The 17,493-nt window shown below is 41.9% G+C and overlaps 1 pseudogene; it reads left to right on the forward strand.

The window, feature by feature from the left end:
* LOC100583283 overlaps positions 1-17,493 on the forward strand; it is a 56,481-nt pseudogene that overhangs the window by 17,138 nt on the left and 21,850 nt on the right.

The raw sequence follows: 17,493 nt of genomic DNA on the forward strand, positions 1-17,493 counted from the left end.
ATGAAATCTGGCTGTTTAAAAGTGTGTCGTACCTCTCTTCCTCGCTCTCTTCCTCCTGCTCCAGGCATGTAAGACGAGCCTGCTTCCCCTTTGTTTTCAGCTATGATTGTAGGTTTCCTGACACCTTCCCAGAAGCAGAACCCGGCTATGCTTCCTGTACAGCCTGCAGAATTGTGAGCCAATTAAACCTCTTTTCTTCATAAATTACCCAGTCTCAAGTATTTCTTTTTTTTTTTCTTTAAAGTTTTCTTTCTTTTTTTTTTTTGAGACGGAGTCTGGCTCTGTCGCCCAGGCTCGAGTGCAGTGGCACAATCTCGGCTCACTGCAACCTCTGCCTCCTGGGTTCAAGCAATTCTCGTGCCTCAGCCTCCCGAGTAGCTGGGACTACAGGTGTGTGCCACCACGCCCAGCTAATTTTTGTATTTTTTGTAGAGACAGGGCTTCACCATGTTGGCCAGGCTGGTCTGGAACTCCTGACCTCAAGTAATCCGCCTGCCTCAGCCTCAGGTATTTCTTTATAGCAGTGTGAGAACTGACCAATACACTGTGTAACATACCACCACAAACTTAGTGGTATAAAACGTTTTGTGATGCGTGCAGATTCTGTGGGTCAGGAATTCAGATACAGAGTTGTGAAATGGTTTGTCTCTGCTTCAAGATATTGGGGACCTCAGCTGGGAAAAGACTTGCTGGTGACTCACCAGCTGGGGACTGGGGTCACCTGGTAGCATCCTCACTCAAATGTCTGCTAACTGGGCTGGGATGACCTGAAGGCTGGTTTCAGTTGGGTTGGTTGACTGGAATCTGGACCATCTACATTTAGCCTCTCTATGTGATTTGAACTTCTCACAGTATGGTGGCTAGGTTCTGAGAATTGTCCCAAGAGGAAACTTCCAGAGAGTGAGTCTTCCAAGAGAATCAGACAGAAGCTGCATGATTTTTTATGAATTAACTTTGAGATCCACATAGTGTTACTCTGTTTCACTCTATTGGTCAAAGTGGTTACAAGCTTGCTCAGATGCAACGGGAAGGAGACAGACATAGGCCTCACCATTCAAGGGGAGAAATATCAAAGAATTTGGGGACCAACTTTAAAACACATATCTTGCAAGACTTTTTTGTATGGCCTACAAAATATATCCACACACACATACATATGCATTTAAGTGCATTTTAAAAACAAAAATATCATGCATTCTGTGTTAAGCACAACCTTATGTAACAAGGAAAGAAAAGTTTTATTGAGATGACTGTTGACTTTCAAGAATATTTAAATTCTAAGAAGTTCTACACAATGATCTTAAGATGATCATCCATTGAAGCACATTTTAGAGTTTCTTAAAGATTAATTCAGTCAAAAAATAAAATTTTGGAAAGACAGTATCCATTGAGAGTTGCAGAATACAGGTCTAAACAGTGATAACTTTTCTAATTTCTAACTTATTGAGTTCAACATTTTATTTGAAGACTAAATGGAGCCCTAATGTTAAAAAAAAAGAAAAAGCTGAAAATAAGGTGTTATTTTGTCTCAAATACTTCTTAAGATAATGTGAGTTCCACACAACAAAAACAGAGTTTGAGTTTTTTTGTGGTCACAGACAGGCTGTGGAGAGGGTCTTTCAGACACGGTCATGCACGAAATCACCTGGGCCTGTTCGCATGCAGCCTAGGCTTGGCCCCAGGCTCTGCGGTTCTAACAAGCTCCCAGGTGAAGCTGCTGCCTCCTCAGCAGAACATTTTTTCGAGCAGCAAGGGTTAGAACAGACAGGAAAACAGCCTGCATAGGCCTTATGTTTTGTTTCAACTTGTTTTAAATTATAAAAGAAACACATGTTCATGATGTAAAATTTATGTATTACAAAAATATATAACTCCCTTAATGATTACTATCACAGAATGAAAAATTATATACATATACATACATATATATATTTTAGAGACAGGGTCTCAATCTCTCTCTCAGGCTGGGGTGCAGTGGTACAGTCATGGCTCACTGCAGCCTCCACCTCCCCTGGACTCAAGCAATCCTCCCGCCTTAGCCTCCCAAAGTGCTGGGACCACAGGCCAGCTATTTTGTTTTGTTTGGTTTTGTTTTATTCTTTGTAGAGATGGGGTCCCATGATGTTGCCCAGGCTTGTCTCAAACTCCTTGCCTAAGTGAATCTCCAGCCTTGGCCTCTCAAAGTGTTAGGATTACAGGCATGAGCCACTGCACCTGGATGAAAAATAATATTAACTAATGTTTGTATATGTTTGTATTGAGCATTTAGTGATTGATATGCATTATCTGATTTAACCCCCAGACAATCCCAGACAATGGGGAAAATATTATTATTCATCCCATTTTATAGAAAAAGGAATGAAAGCTTGGAGGGATTAACTTGCCAAGTGCAGTTGGAAGATGGCAGAGCTAAGATGCAAACCGGCCTTCAGACTTCTGACTTCAGAGCTTTTATTCTGAACCACAGGGTGAGACGGCCTCATCCATTAATTATTTCTTCTATATGCACTATCATTAATTAGAATCATAATTTTATAACATAGAATTCTACCATGCAAACCCTTTTATTTTTTTAATTTTATTTTCATTATTATTATTTTTTTTTTGGTGCAAGTCATTTATTTGGGGAAAAATTTCAGGAAACTGGAGTGGGGAAACTGCAATGAGTGAAATGGGAATGGAAGCAAAACCAGTTACCACTCTGGGCAACTGGGGCTCAATCCTACTGGAGGGTCTCTAAGGAATTATGTAGAAAATGCTTCAGAAACGTCCACTTGAGACAGGGATTATCTACTGGCTCCCATTACTTGTTGGTCAAGGAGATGCTATCTTCTTCTCATTTCCAATATTGTGCCTATTCCTGCCTGCCTGAGAGGACTCCTACAAGCAGACGATAGAGTATGCACCAGAGAGGCCTGAGGACATCGGCTCGGAGATGCTCAGGGTGGTCAAGAGGAGACGCCATCAGGCTGCACCTGCATACAACTGTTGTGCACAGTAATGCATATACATAATTAGACATTTAAATAGAAATGAGTCTATGGATTGAGAAGTCTCTCTCTGACCACTGACCTCTAGTCCTCCAGTCCTCCCTGGCAGAGGGAACTTTTGCTTCTACTTTCATGTATATCTTTTCAGAGATACCACATTGTATTAGTCAGGGTTCTTTAGAGGGACAGAACTAATGGAATATATATGGGAGTTTATTAAGTATTAACTCACAAGGTCCTTCAATAGGCCATCTGCAGGCCGAGGAGTGAGGAGAGCCAGTCCAAGTTCCAAAGCTGAAGAACTTGGAGTCCAATGTTCGAGGGCAGGAAGCAACCAGCACGGGAGAAAGATGTAGGCTGGGAGGCTAGGCCAGTCTTTTCACATTTTTCTGCCTGCTTATATTCCAGCTGCTCTGGCAGCTGATTAGATCGTGCCCACCTAGATTAAGGGTGGGTCTACCTTTCCCAGCCCACTGACTCAAATATTAATCTCCTTTGGCAACACCCTCACAGACACACCCAGGATCAATACTTTGTGTCCGTCAATCCCATCAAGTTGACACTCACCCACATCACCCACATGTATATATATATATTTATATATATAAATATATATATATTTTTTCTGAGATGGAGTCTCCCTCTGTTGCCCAGGCTAGAGTGCAGTCGTGCTATCTTGGCTCACTGCAACCTCTGCCTCCCGGGTTCAAGCGATTCTTGTGCCTCAGCCTCCCAAATAGCTGGGATTACAGGCACCTGCCACCACGCCTGGCTAATTTTTGTAGTTTTGGTAGAGATGGGTTTTCACCATGTTGGCCAGGCTGGTCTCAAACTTCTGACCTCAAGAGATCTGCCTGCCTCAGTCTCCCAAAGTGCTGGGATTATAGGTGTGAGCCATCACACCCGGCACACATGTACATTCTTAGTATTAAGAATGTACCCTTTCTTTAAGCTGTTAATGATCCACCTGCCTCAGGCTCCCAAAGTGCTGTGATTACAGGCGTGAGCCACCGCACCCAGCCTGTATTCGAATTTATTTAACCAGTCATCTTATTGATGATATTGGTATTTCCAGTATTTTTTTAAGCCAAGTTTATTGAGGTATACGTGTAGTAAGGTTCACCCTTCTAAGCGAACAGCTCCATGAATGAATTTTGGTACCTGTGTATAGTCATGTAACCACAGTCAAGATGCAGAACATTTCCATCACTCCAGAAATCTCCCTAATGCACCTGTGTAGACAGACCCCTTCACTCATCCCTAGCCCCTGGCAAACACCATGGATCGCACTTCCTCCCCACTGCCCTGAGTATCCCATGCATCAGTTTTCTGTCTCTGTAATTTGCCTTTTTCAAAAGGTCATATCAATAGAATCATACAGGATGTAGCCTTTTGAGTCCGGTTTCTTTCACTGAGCACAATGCATCAGAGATTTATCCATGTTGTTGTGTGTACCAGTGTTTGGCTGTTTCTTATTACTCTAGTATTGCACAAATTCCATTGCACCACAGTTTAGTTATCCATTTGCCAATTGTAAGACATTAGGTTGTTCCAGGTTACAAAGGATTATAAATAAATCTGTTATTATTGGGCACTGGCTTTTGGGTGGACATAAGTTTCATTTCTCTTGGGCAAACAAAGTTTTTATTTCTCTGAGTGGGATTGCTGGGTAGTATGGTAAGTGTATGTTCAATTTAATAAGCAATTCCCAAACTGTTTTCCAAAGTGGCTATACCACTTTGTTTCTCTACCAGCAATATATGCATGCTTGCCAGCATTTGGTATTATCAGTTGGTTTTATTTTAGCAATTCTGATTAAGTTTGTATAGTTTTTGTCTACTATAATCAGTGCTACAATGAATATCTTTGTACATAAATGCTTTGTAATTAGGTGTTAGTATATCCATAAGATACTTAGAGCTAGGCCAGGCGCGGTGGCTCACACCTGTAATACCAGTGCTTTGGGAGGCCGAGGTGGGTGGATCACGAGGTCAAGAGATCAAGACCATCCTGGGCAACTTGGTGAAACCCTGTCTCTACTAAAAATACAAAAAGTAGCTGGGCGTGGTGGCGGGCACCTGTAATCCCAGCTACTCAGGAGGCTGAGACAGGAGAATCACTTGAACCTGGGAGGTGGAGGTTGCAGTGAGCCGAGATTGCACCATGGCACTCCAGCCTGCCGACAGAGTGAGAATCCATCTCAACAACAACAAAAAAAGACACTTAGAGCTAGAATTGATGGGTCAAAGGGTGTGAAAAGTTGATTAGATATTGCCAGACAGCCTTCTGAGAAGGTGGTGCTGTGAATTTACCCACTTACCAAGTAGGTATGTTACTGCTGGTTTCCCCACATCCTCACCAATGCAGTGTGTTTCTTTTTTTTTTCTTTTTCTTTTTCTTTTTCGAGACAGAGTTTTGCTCTTGTTGCCCAGGCTGGACTGCAATAGAGCAATCTCGGCTCACTGCAGCCTCTGCCTCCCAGGTTCAAGCGATTCTCCTGTCTCAGCCTCGCAAGTAGCTGGGATTCCAGGCATGCGCCACCACTCCCAGCTAATTTTATATTTTTCGTAGAGACGGGGGTTTCTCCATGTTGGCCAGGCTGGTTTCAAATTCCCAACCTTGGGTGATCCCCCCGCTTTGGCCTCCCAAATTGCTGGGATTACAGGTGTGAGCCACTGTGCCCAGCCTGCAGTGTGTTTCTTAATTTCAGCACGTTTTAAAGTGAAGCTTTACTTTAGAGGATTGCTGTGTAAGTCTCTGGCTCTTTGGGTTGTTGGTGACGACTCAGTGCAAAGCGTTTGGGGCAGTGCCTGCTGCACAGCGAGTGGCGATGGATGTCAGTTATTGCATGATCACCACTACTAACAGCTCCACCACATGGTCATTGCCTCTCTCGCTGAGTTCCTCATCAGTATATCCAGGAGTGATTTTCTCTGAAAGGCTCAAATGTTCTACCTGTGGAATTTAGTTAATCCCCATAATCTCTTTAAATGCTGGCCAGGAATTCAGGCACTGTGGCTTTATTTTGCTTTTGTTTTTTAATTAATACACTTTATTTTTTTAGAGCAGCTTTATGCTCACAGCAAAGTTGTGCAAGAGTGCACAGAATTCCTAGGTACCCCCATCCCCCTACACACACACACACACACACACACAGTCCTCTACTATCAACTATCAATCCCATCACCAGAGTGGTACATTTGTTACAATTGATAAACTTACATCAACACATCCTTACAACCCAGAGTCCATAGTTTACCTTAGGGTTCACTCCTGGTGGTGCACATTGCTTGGGCTTTGAAAAATGTATAATGACATGTATCTACTATGATAGTATCATGCAGAATAGGTCCACTGCCCTAAAAATCCTTTGTGCTCTGCCTATTCATTCCTTCCTTCCTCCTAACCCCTGAAAACCACTAATCTCTTCACTGTCTCCATAGTTTTGCCTTTTCCAGAAGGTCATGTTGTTGGACTCATACAGTATATTGCCTTTTCAAATTGGCTTCTTTCACTTAGTAGTATGCATTTAAGTTTCCTCCATGCTGTTCCATGGCTCGATAGCTCATTTCTTTCTAGTGCTAGATAATATTCCATTGCCTGGATGTATCACTGTTTGTTTATCCACCCACTTACTGAAAAACATCTTGGTTGGGTCCAAGTTTTGGCAATTATGAATAAAGTTGCCATGAACATCCCTGTGCATGTTTTTGTGTGGACATAAGCTTTCAATTCATTTGGGTTAATACTGAGGAATGTATGGTAAGAGTATGTTTACTTCTGTAAGAAACTGCCAAACTGCTTTTCAAAGTGGCTGTACTCTTTTGCATTTTCATCAGCAATGAATGGGAGTTCCTGTTGCTCCACAACCTCGTCAGCACTTGGCGTTGTCAGTGTTTTGGATTTTGGCCACTCTAATAGGTACATAGTGTTATCTCATTGTTTTAATTTGCAATTCCCTAATGACATAGGATGTTGAGCATCTTTTCATATGTTTACTCGGCATCTATATATCTTCTTTGGTGGGGTATCTGTTTAGGTTTTTTGCTCATTTTTAAATCAGATTTTTTGTTTCCTTATTGTTGAGTTTTAAGAGTTCTCTGTATATTTTGGATAATAATCCTTCACCAGGTGTATTTTTTGCAAACACTTTCTCCCAGTGTGTGGCTTGTCTTCTTGTTCTCTGGCTTTTTTTTTTCCTTCAACCTCTTCCTTTTTCATATAACGGTGCCTCTTCTGTTTCATTATTTTTCTCATCAGGCTCCATTCTGGGAGGGCTGCTTGCTTGGTGCACACACTCTGGGCATAGGCTGGTGCTCTCAGGTTCAGATAAGTACTTTTAATAATCCTTCTAGACATTTTTTTTTTTGGAAGAGTCTTGCTCTGTTGCCCAGGCTGGAGTGCAGTGGTGTGATCTTGGCTCACTACAGCCTCAGCCTCCCAAGTTCAAGTGATTCTTGTGCCTCCCGAACAGCTGGGATTACAGGTGTGTGCCACCAGGCCTAGCTAATTTTTTGTATTTTTGTAAAGACAGGGTTTCACCATGTTGGCCAGGCTGGTCTCAAACTCCTGACCTCAGGTGATCCACCTGCCTCAGCCTCCCAAAGTGCTAGGATTACAGTCATGAGCCACTGTGCCTGGTCCTTGTAGACATTCTTAACTTAGGGCTTTGAAAGACAAGAGGAAGGTTAGTTAAAAGGACTGACTCTATACTATGGAGTGAATTATGTACAGGTATAGCTTAGGTACAACTATATACTGTGCATAGAGTTATAATAATTTTCAGTCATAATTAATTGCGACTCATTTCTCTTTTCTTTTTGAAAAAAAATTATTCCTATTTATTTAGTTTTGTAGAGATGGGGTCTGACCATGTGGCCCAGGCTGGTCTTAAAGTCCTGGGCTCAAGGGATCCTCCCATCTTGGCCTCTTGAAGTGCTGGGATTATAGGCGTGAACCATCAGCTCAAATAATCTCCAGCTTATCTCCAGCTCAAATAATATGTTTTTGATCATTTATTTTCTACTGACCAATAAAATATAAGTGCTAGGATAATAGGGACTTTGTTTTGTTCACCAATGTGAGCCCAAAATAGTGTCTGGCACATAGTAGGCTGTGTATTCATATATGATGAATAACTTGAAGGCATTTATGAATAAATTACTCTGGGATCCCTGTATCCTTCAGATAGCGGTGAGACCCTAAGGCAGTTGTGGCTACGGGAAGTATCTGCCTTGGTTGTGGGCCATTCTCTTCTCTGCTTGTCTTCAAACTTGCCTGTGTATCCTGTGCCAAGTGATGACTGCATTACTTTCTGCTGTTGAAAATGGGAACCCTAATTGCAAGGAATCCTTGGTTCCTGACTCTAAAATTGCTCAGAGTGCAGATTTGAAGTACAGAGTATCCAAGAACTGTACTTTTATGGCTCTGGTTATAATATATGCCATTCTAATTCTGCAAAATCCTTGCCACAGCTGCCAGGAAATGCCCCTGAAAGCTGCCATCAAGTGCCTTCTGCAAGCACTGCGGCTGCTGGAAGAGTTTCAGGAGGAAGAGAACCACTTCAAATTTTGGGCTATCTGGAAGATTCTCCATCCTACTCCCTCTACGTGGGAGACTTCGCCATTGTAACCTTGGCTATGATAACTAGCTGAGTAAAAAATAAAAGACATTGCTCTGCTGGGGTTGCTATGTATCCAGGCCAGGTGTATACATGGGGTATTAGGCGGTCACATAGTAGAAGCCAGTACGTTCTAATAGATTGATTAAGTCTCATTAATATTATTTCAGGTTAACAATTAGGAAATGTGTATCTAAAAATTACATTATATCAAAGAAGATATGCAAGTGGTCAATAAGCACATGTGAAGATGCTCACCATCACTAATTATTAGGGAAATGCAAATCAAAACCACAGTAAGATACCACTTCACACCCACTAGAATGGCTATTATTAAAAAAAAAATAATAAAAAACAGTGTTCCCAAGAATGTGGAGAAATTGGAACCCTTGTGTGTTGCTGGTAGGAATGTAAAACAGTACAGTCACTGTGGAAAACAGTATGGCAGTTCCTAAGAAAATTAAACATAGAATTATCATATGATCTAGGAATTCCATGTCTGGGTATATATCAATAAAAGTTGAAAGCAAAGATACAAACAGATATTTGTTTGTTTTATAACTTTTCTTTTATTTATTTATGTATTTTGAGACAGGGTCTCACTCTGTTACCCAGGCTAGAGTGAAGTGACGCAATCACAACTCACTGCAGGCTTGACCTCATGGCCTCAAGTGACCCTCCCACCTCAGTACCACCGCCGCCACCCGCCCCCCCCACCACCCACCTGCAACGAGTAATTGGGACTACAGGTGCATGCCTCTATGCACAGCTAATTTTTGTATTTTGTGTAGAGATAGGGTTCCGCCATTTTGCCCAGGCTTGTCTTGAACTCCTGGGTTCAAGTGATCCATCCACCTTGGCCTCCAAAAGTGCTGGGATTACAGGCATGAGCTACTGCGCCCAGCTTAACTTTTATTTTAGGTGCAGGGGGTTACATGTGCAGATTTGTTACATGGGTAAATTGCCTATCCCTGAGGTTTGGTGTATGAATGATTCTGTCACCCAAGTAGTGTGCATAATAGCCAACAGGTAGTGTTTCAATCCCCCACCATGCCCTCTCCGTCAAGTAGTCCCCAGTGTCTATTGTTCCATGTTTGTGTTCGTGTGTGCTCAATGTTTAGCTCTCACTTATAAGTGAGAACATATGGTATTTGGTTTTCTGTTTCGGCATGAGTTCACTTAGGATAATGGCCTCTAGCTGCAGCCATGTTGCTGCAAAGGACATGACTTAATTCTTTTTTATGGCTGCATAGTGTTCCATGGTATATATGCACCACATTTGCCTCATCTGGTCCACCACAAACAGATATTTGTGTGCCAATGTTCATAGCGGCATTATTCACAGTACCAAAAATGTGTAATCAACCCTAACGCCCATGGAAAGATGAATGAATAAATGAAATGGGATGTAAACATACAAAGGAATAGTATTCAGCCTTAAGGAGTAAAATTCTGAAACATGCTACAACATAGATGAACCTTAAAGATATTATGCTAAGTGAAATAAGCCAGTTACAAAGGACAAATACTGTATGATTCCACTTATATAAGGTACCTAGAATAATCAAATGTCTTTCTTCATAGGGACATAAAGTAGAACAGTAGTTACCAGGTGCTGGGGGCAGGGGACAATGAGGAGGAATACATGTGAACAGAGTTTCAGTTTGGGATAATGAAAAAGTTTCGGAGATGGATAGTGGTGGTGGCTGCACAATGGTATGAATGCACTTAATGCCACTGAATAGTAGGCTTAAAATGTTAAATTTGATGTATATTTCACCACAGTAAAAGACCTCTAAAATTACATTACATACATCTGGATCTGACTAATCTATCTCCTTTTAACAATGTACATGAAAAGAAGTAACAAGAGTAGTAAACGCTTAGACTTAATGTTTCCTAAGTGCTTTGTGTATATTCATGTAATCCTTCCAACACCAGTAATGAGTCAGCGTCTGTTATGTTCTCCAATTTACAGCTAAGGAAATGGAGACAGAGAAAGGTCAGGTGACTTGCCAAGGGTCACACAGCTAGTAAGTTGTGAAGCCAAATCAAACCCAGGCCATGTAGCGAGACTGCCCCTGCACCCACTGTGGCATGCCGCCTCTCTGATCCTGTAATGCACAAATACGAGTGCAAGTGGGGCAGCTCACCGAATGTGATCTGCTGTTCTGCTGTGCTGCAGCTCTTTCATGTCCCAAGTTGACAAGCTCTGACTTGGAGAAGGCCTGCAGCCTTTGAGCAGTGAGGAGTGGAGTATTCTAAATTGTCTTCCAGATTGGGCTCGCAGATTGTTAAACACCGATGTGCGCTTTGCATGGGGCTCCTCTGGGATATGCGTAATTTAAATTACGACATGAGCATTTCATTTTGTATTGGCTGGTACACAGTAAATGGAGCAAGCGGGAGCCGGCTGATTTCCAGAGAGACAGAGAACTCGAAAACTGCAACTGAGGGTCATTTATTCCTTCCACTCCACAGCGTTCTCTCACTGAAGTACAGAAATCAGACTGACATGCGATGGCCAGCCCTTCCATCTCTGGAGGATGCAGCACTCCAGAAAGGTAAGCAGGGATAAGGAGGAGGGGCCTGGATCTGCCCTGGAAATTAGCCAGGAAGAGTCATGGTCCCTGCTGTGCTTTGCCATGATTTCAGGATTCCTCATCCCAATCAACTAACAGGAGGGGAACTGAGTCCAATCATCCCATGCGGTTACCTCACCCTATCAAGTTTCATTATCTGTGAAACTTTTCGTTATTTTTGTTGTTGTTGTTGTTGTTGTGATAATACTAAGAGCTGATATCGAGAGCTGACTACATGCCAGGCATTGTACTAAACACTTTATGCATCTCATATCATTTCCATCCCACCACAACCATCTGAGGGGGGTATTGTTCTTACCTGCATTTTACAGGCTGGGAGGCCCAGAAAGGTTAAGAAACTGCCCAAGTTCACACACAGAGACCGAGCCAGGATTCAAATCCTGGTCTTTTTGAACCTGTTGCCTATACTCCTAACTGCTAAGTTATGCTTTTTGTTATAAAAGAAGAATGTATTTACATTAATTCTCTGATAGATGGAGAAAAAAAGAGGTAAGATTCTGTTAGGTTGAAAAGGCTGTTTTGTAGGTCAAAACAGTAAACCATTGGCAATTTAAGAGTTCAATCTAATAATTTGTAGCGGAGCAACTGATGAATTTTCTCTTTCATACCCTGGACATGGTAATGGGACTAATATATGTAAAGTTATGAATTGCCGTTAAGTTTTGTCATCATCCTGAAAACAAAAGTGTCCCTTGATAGTTGGGTTGGAACCCTGGGGTCACCCTTCTCTGTATAGTCTTGATAGGAAAGGAAGTCCCCAGGGTAGGACAGGGCTACTGAGGAGACCTCTGCCCTCTGTCTAGCATATATGGACAAAGAAAGCATGCTCTTTATACTGCTTTTTTGGGGAGGTGATGGGACCAGTGTATCCTGGAATGCTTCAGGTTTTTTAGTGTCTCTCCTCTCCAAACAGTAAGTCTTTGCATTATTCGATGCCTGAAAATTTGCCTCTGAATCTCTTTACTTCATTATCCTATAGTGTCAATTATATTGTTAATACATTCTATGTGTGTATGCATGTGTGTACATATATAGTCATGTACCACATAATGACATCTTGGTCAATGACAGACATATAACGGTGGTCCCGTAAGATTATAATACCATATTTCTACTGTATCTTTTCATGTTTAGATACACAAATATGTACTGTTGTGTTTCAATTGCCTGCAGTATTCAGTACAGTCACATGCTGTACAGGTTTGTAGCTTTGGCCATAGCAATAGGCCATACTACATAGCTTAGGTGTAGTAGGGGTTTGTGGTTACACAAACCTCTAGGTTTGTGTAAGTACACCCTAATGTTTCCACAATGAAGAAATCATTAGCCAGGCATGATGGCATGTAATCCCAACTACTCAAGAGGCTGAGGTGGAGGACGGCTTGAGCCCGCGAGGTTGAGTTTGCACTGAGGTTGCACCACCACACTCCAGCCTGGGTGACACAGCGAGACCTCATCTCAAAAACCAAAAAGAAGAAATCAGCTAATGACACATTTCTCAGGACGTATCCCTATTGTTAAGTAATGCATGTATATAGTTACTGTTAACCAAGAAAAACTGTCTTGCTTTCAGAGCAGAGCATTTCTATCTTCCTTCTCATTTTTACAAAAACAGGTTAAAGTTAGTTTTTATAATAACACATTAAAAGATTAAAGTTTTTTCACAGGTGGAATGGAAGGTAAAAATTTTTTAAAAGATTAAAGTTTTTAAAAAGGAAGGAAAAATGTTTTATACCAATCCACCAAATGGAAAAAGGAAGGAAATTCTGACACATGCTACAACATGGGTGAAGCTTGAGGACATTGTGCTAAGTGAAATAAGTCAATCACAGAAGGACAAACACTGTATTATTTCCCTTATATGAGTAGTCAAACCTACAGAAAGTAGAGTGGCGATTGTCAGGGCCTAGGGTTGTGAAAAGAGTGGGAAATGAAGGGTTTTTGGTGGCCAGGCATGGTGGCTCATGCCTGTAATCCCAGCACTTTGAGAGGCTGAGGCAACAGGATCACTTGAGCCCAGAGGTTTGAGAGCAGCCTGAGCAACAGAATGAGAACCTGTCTGTAAAATAAATAAATAAGAAAAAATACGAAAAAGGGTCCTTGTTCAATGAGTACAGAGTTTCAGGTTTTGCAAGATGAAAAGTTTCTGGAGATTGGTTGTACAACAGTATAAATATACTTAACACTACCAAGCAGTATCCTTAAAAGTGGTGAAGATGGTAAATTTTATGTTATGTGTATTTTACCACAATTTAAAAAAATTTAAATGAAAAAAAAATCCAGCTTTCCCAAGATTTCTTTTTCTTTCTTTTGAGATAGAGTCTTGTTCTGTCACCCAGGCTGGAGTACAATGGCGCGATCTCAACTCACTGCAACCTCCGCCTCCCAGGTTCAAGCGATTCTCCTGCCTCAGCCTCCCGAATAGCTGGGACTATAGGCATATGCCACCACACCAGGCTAATTTTTGTATTTTTAGTAGAGGCAGGGTTTCACCATGTTGGCCAGGCTGGTCTTGAACTCCTGACCTCAGGTGATCCGCCCGCCTTGGCCTCCCAAAGTGCTGGGATTGCAGGTGTGAGCCACCGCACTCAGCCCAAGATTTCTTATTATATGGGAAGATATATAGATGGTCTATGAAATGATTTTAGAATTCAAAAGCAAAGGTGAAGACCTTCTAAGATAGAGATTTATTCCTCTTTTTAAACAGCTAGTCCTTGAGAATTAAGGGGCTCTTTAAATAGAAAAAGCTAATTGACACTTTTTCTTTCTTTTGATGTCAGAAATATGACATTTTAACCATAAACATTTATAGGATTTTAATGCCTCAGTTGTAAGCTCCTTCCAGAACAAATAAACGTGTAGCTTTAACAATATACTGACAGCAATTCCTAGGCAAGTCCTAGTTCTGGGTTGGGCTTAGAGCCAGTGGAATAGGGCAGCATGTGACCTAGAGAGACACCAGCTGGGGTGGCTAAGGAAGTGCTTGTGCCACCCTCCCTTAACCCCAGGCAGCACAGCTTACAACAAAGAAAGTGACTCCTTTCTTCTGCTTGAGGAGAGGAGAGCAAGGAATAAAGAGAACTTTGTCTTGTCTCCTGGATATCAGCTCAGCCACAATAGAATAGGGCACTGGGCAGAGTTGTGAGACTCCCATTCCAGGCCTTAGCTCCCAGATAAATCTCTGTATATACCCAGGGCCAGAAGGGAACTCGCTGCCTTGAAGGGAAAGACCCAGTCCTGGTAGCATTCTGTACCTACTGACCAAAGAGCCCTTGGGCACTGAATAACCAACAGAAATACCCAGGAAGTACTCCATGGGCTTTGGGTGAGCCTCTGAGATGTGCTGGCTTCAGGTGAGGCTCAGCACATTCCCTGCTGTCAGAGCTATGATGAAAGACTCCTTCTGCTTGAGAAAAGCAGAGGGAAAGGTAAATGGGACTTTGTCTCGCACCTTAGATATCAGCTTGCGCAAAGGCGGGTAGAGCAACCATCGGGTTCTTGGGGTCCCCGAGTCCTGGCCTAGGCTCTTGGATGGCATTTATGGACCTGCCCTGGGCCAGAGGGGAGCCTATTGCTCTGCAGGATGAGCCCCTTTCCTGGCAGCATTCACCACAAGCTGACTGAAGAGTCCTCGGACTTTTAAGTGAACATTGGTGGTGGCTTGGCAGAACTCCCCAAGGGCCGGTGGTGATGGTGGCCACTGGGAGAGGCTTCTTTGCCTGTGGAAAGGGGAGGAAAGAGCAGGAAGAATTTGTCTTGCAGTTTGAGGGCCAGCTTAGCCACAGTAGAATGGAACACCAGGTAGATTTCTAAGGCTTTTGACTCTAATCCATAGTAACATCTCTGGACCTGCCTGGAGCCAGGAGGAGGTCCTGCCCTAAAGGGAAAGACACAAACCTGTCTGGCTTCTCCACCTGCTGATTATGGATCCCTAGGGCCTTAAGTGAACATAGGCAATAGCCAGATAGTGGTTACATTGAACCTTGGGTGAGATCCAGTGCTATGCTGGCTTCAGGTCTGATCCAGTGCAGTCCCAGTGGTGGCCACAGTGGTACTTGTGTCACTCCGCTGTGAGCTCCAGGCAGCTCAGCACAGAAAAAGAGACTCCATTTGTTTGGGATAAAGTAAGGGAAGAGAACAAAAACCTCTGCCTAGTAATCCAGAGAATTCTTCCAGGTCTTATCCAAGATCATCAACACAGTACCTTTATGAATCTGCAAGAACCACAGCATTATTGGGCTTGGGGCCTAAGTCCTTTGAATACCTGGGAAGCCTTTCCAAGAAAGACAGGCACAAAGAAGCCCAGACTGTGAAGACTGCAATAAATACCTAACTCTTCAATGCCCAGACACCAAAGAACATCCACAAGCATGAAGACCATCCAGGAAAACATGACCTCACCAAACAAAGTAAGTAAGACACCAGGACCAGTCCTGGAGAAACAGAGATATGTGACCTTTCAGACAGAGAATTCAAAATAGCTATTTTGAGGAAATCCAAAGAAATTCAAGATAACACAGGGAAGGAATTCAGAATTCTATCAGATAAATTTAACAAAGAGATTGAAATAATAAAAAAGAAACAAGAAGAAATTCTAGAGTTGAAAAATGCAACTGACACATTGAAGAATGCATCAGTCTCTTAATAGCAGAACTGATCAAGCAGAAGAATGAATTATGCCAGGTGTGGTGCTCATGCCTGTAATCCTGGCACTTTGGGAGACTGAGGCAAGAGGATCGCTTGAGCCCAGGAGTTTGAGATCAGCCTGGGCAACATAGCAAGACTACACACACACACACACACACACACACACACACACACACTCTCTCTCTCTCTCTCTCTCTCTCTTTCTATATATATATATATATAATATATATATATTTCATATATATACACGAAATCTTGTAGGCATGCTTCATTATTTTTTATTCCTTTTTTCTTTTGTCTCTTCTGACTGCATTTTCAAATAACCTATCTTCAAGCTCACTAATTCTATAGGCCAATATCACTGATTAATATTGATGCAAAAATCCTCAACAAAATACTAGCAAACCGAATTCAACAACACATTAAAAAGATCATTCATCATGGCCAAGCTTTATCCCAGGGATGCAAAGATGTTTCAGCATATGCAAATCAATCAGTGTGATACATCGCATCAGCAGAATGAAGGACACAAACCATATGTTCATTTCAACTGATGCTGAAAAAGCATATGATAAAATTCAGCATTCCCTTCATGATAAAAATCCTCCACAAAGTAGGTATAGAAGGAACATACCTCAGCATAATAAAAGCCAACTACAACAGACCCACAGCTATTATCGTAATGAATGGGGAAAACGGAAAGTCTTTCCTCCAAGATCTGGAACATGACAAAGATGCTCACTTTCAGCACCATTATTCAGCAAAGCACTAGAAGTCCTAGCTAGAGCAATCAGGCAAGAGAAAGAAATAAAGGGCATCCAAATTGGAACGGAAGAAATCAAATTATCCTGGTTTTCAGAAGATATGATCTTATATTTGGAAAATTTAGATTCCACCAAAAAAACTATCAGAACTGACAAACTTAGTAAAGTTGCAGGATACAAAACCAGCATACAAAATTCAGTAGCATTTTTTTTGAGATGGAGTCTCGCTCTGTCACACAGGCTAGAGTGCAGTGGTGTAATCTTGGCTAACTGTGACCTCTGCCTACCGGGTTTAAGCAATTCTCCTGCCTCAGCCTCCTGAGTAGCTGGAATTACAGGTGTGCACCACCATGCCCAGCTAATTTTTGTATTTTTAGTAGAGATAGGGTTTCACCATGTTGGCCAGGCTGGTCTTGAACTCCTGACCTCAGGTGATCCACCTGCTTTGGCCTCCCAAAGTGCTGGGATTACAGGCATGAGCCACTGCTCCGGCCAAAATTCAGTAACATTTCTATATGCCAACATTGAACAATCTGAAAAACAAATTTAAAAAAAATCCCATTTACAATAGCCACAAATAAAATTAAATACATGGGAATTAACTTATCCAAAGAAGTGAAGGATCTCTACAATGAAAACTATAAAACACTGATGAAAAAATTGAAGAGGCCATTAAAAAAATGGAAAGATATTCCATGTTCATGGATTGGAAGAATCAAAATTTTTAAAAGGTCTGTATTACCCAAAGCAATCTAAAGACTCAATGCAATCCCTATCAAAACACCAATGACGTTTTTCACAGAAATAGAAAAAAATTCTAAAATTTAAATGGAACCACAAAAGACCCCAAATAGCCAAAGCTATCCTAA

Source organism: Nomascus leucogenys, chromosome 1a (assembly GCF_006542625.1).
Source record: "Nomascus leucogenys isolate Asia chromosome 1a, Asia_NLE_v1, whole genome shotgun sequence".
In the NCBI taxonomy this organism is placed as follows: Eukaryota; Metazoa; Chordata; class Mammalia; order Primates; family Hylobatidae; genus Nomascus; species Nomascus leucogenys.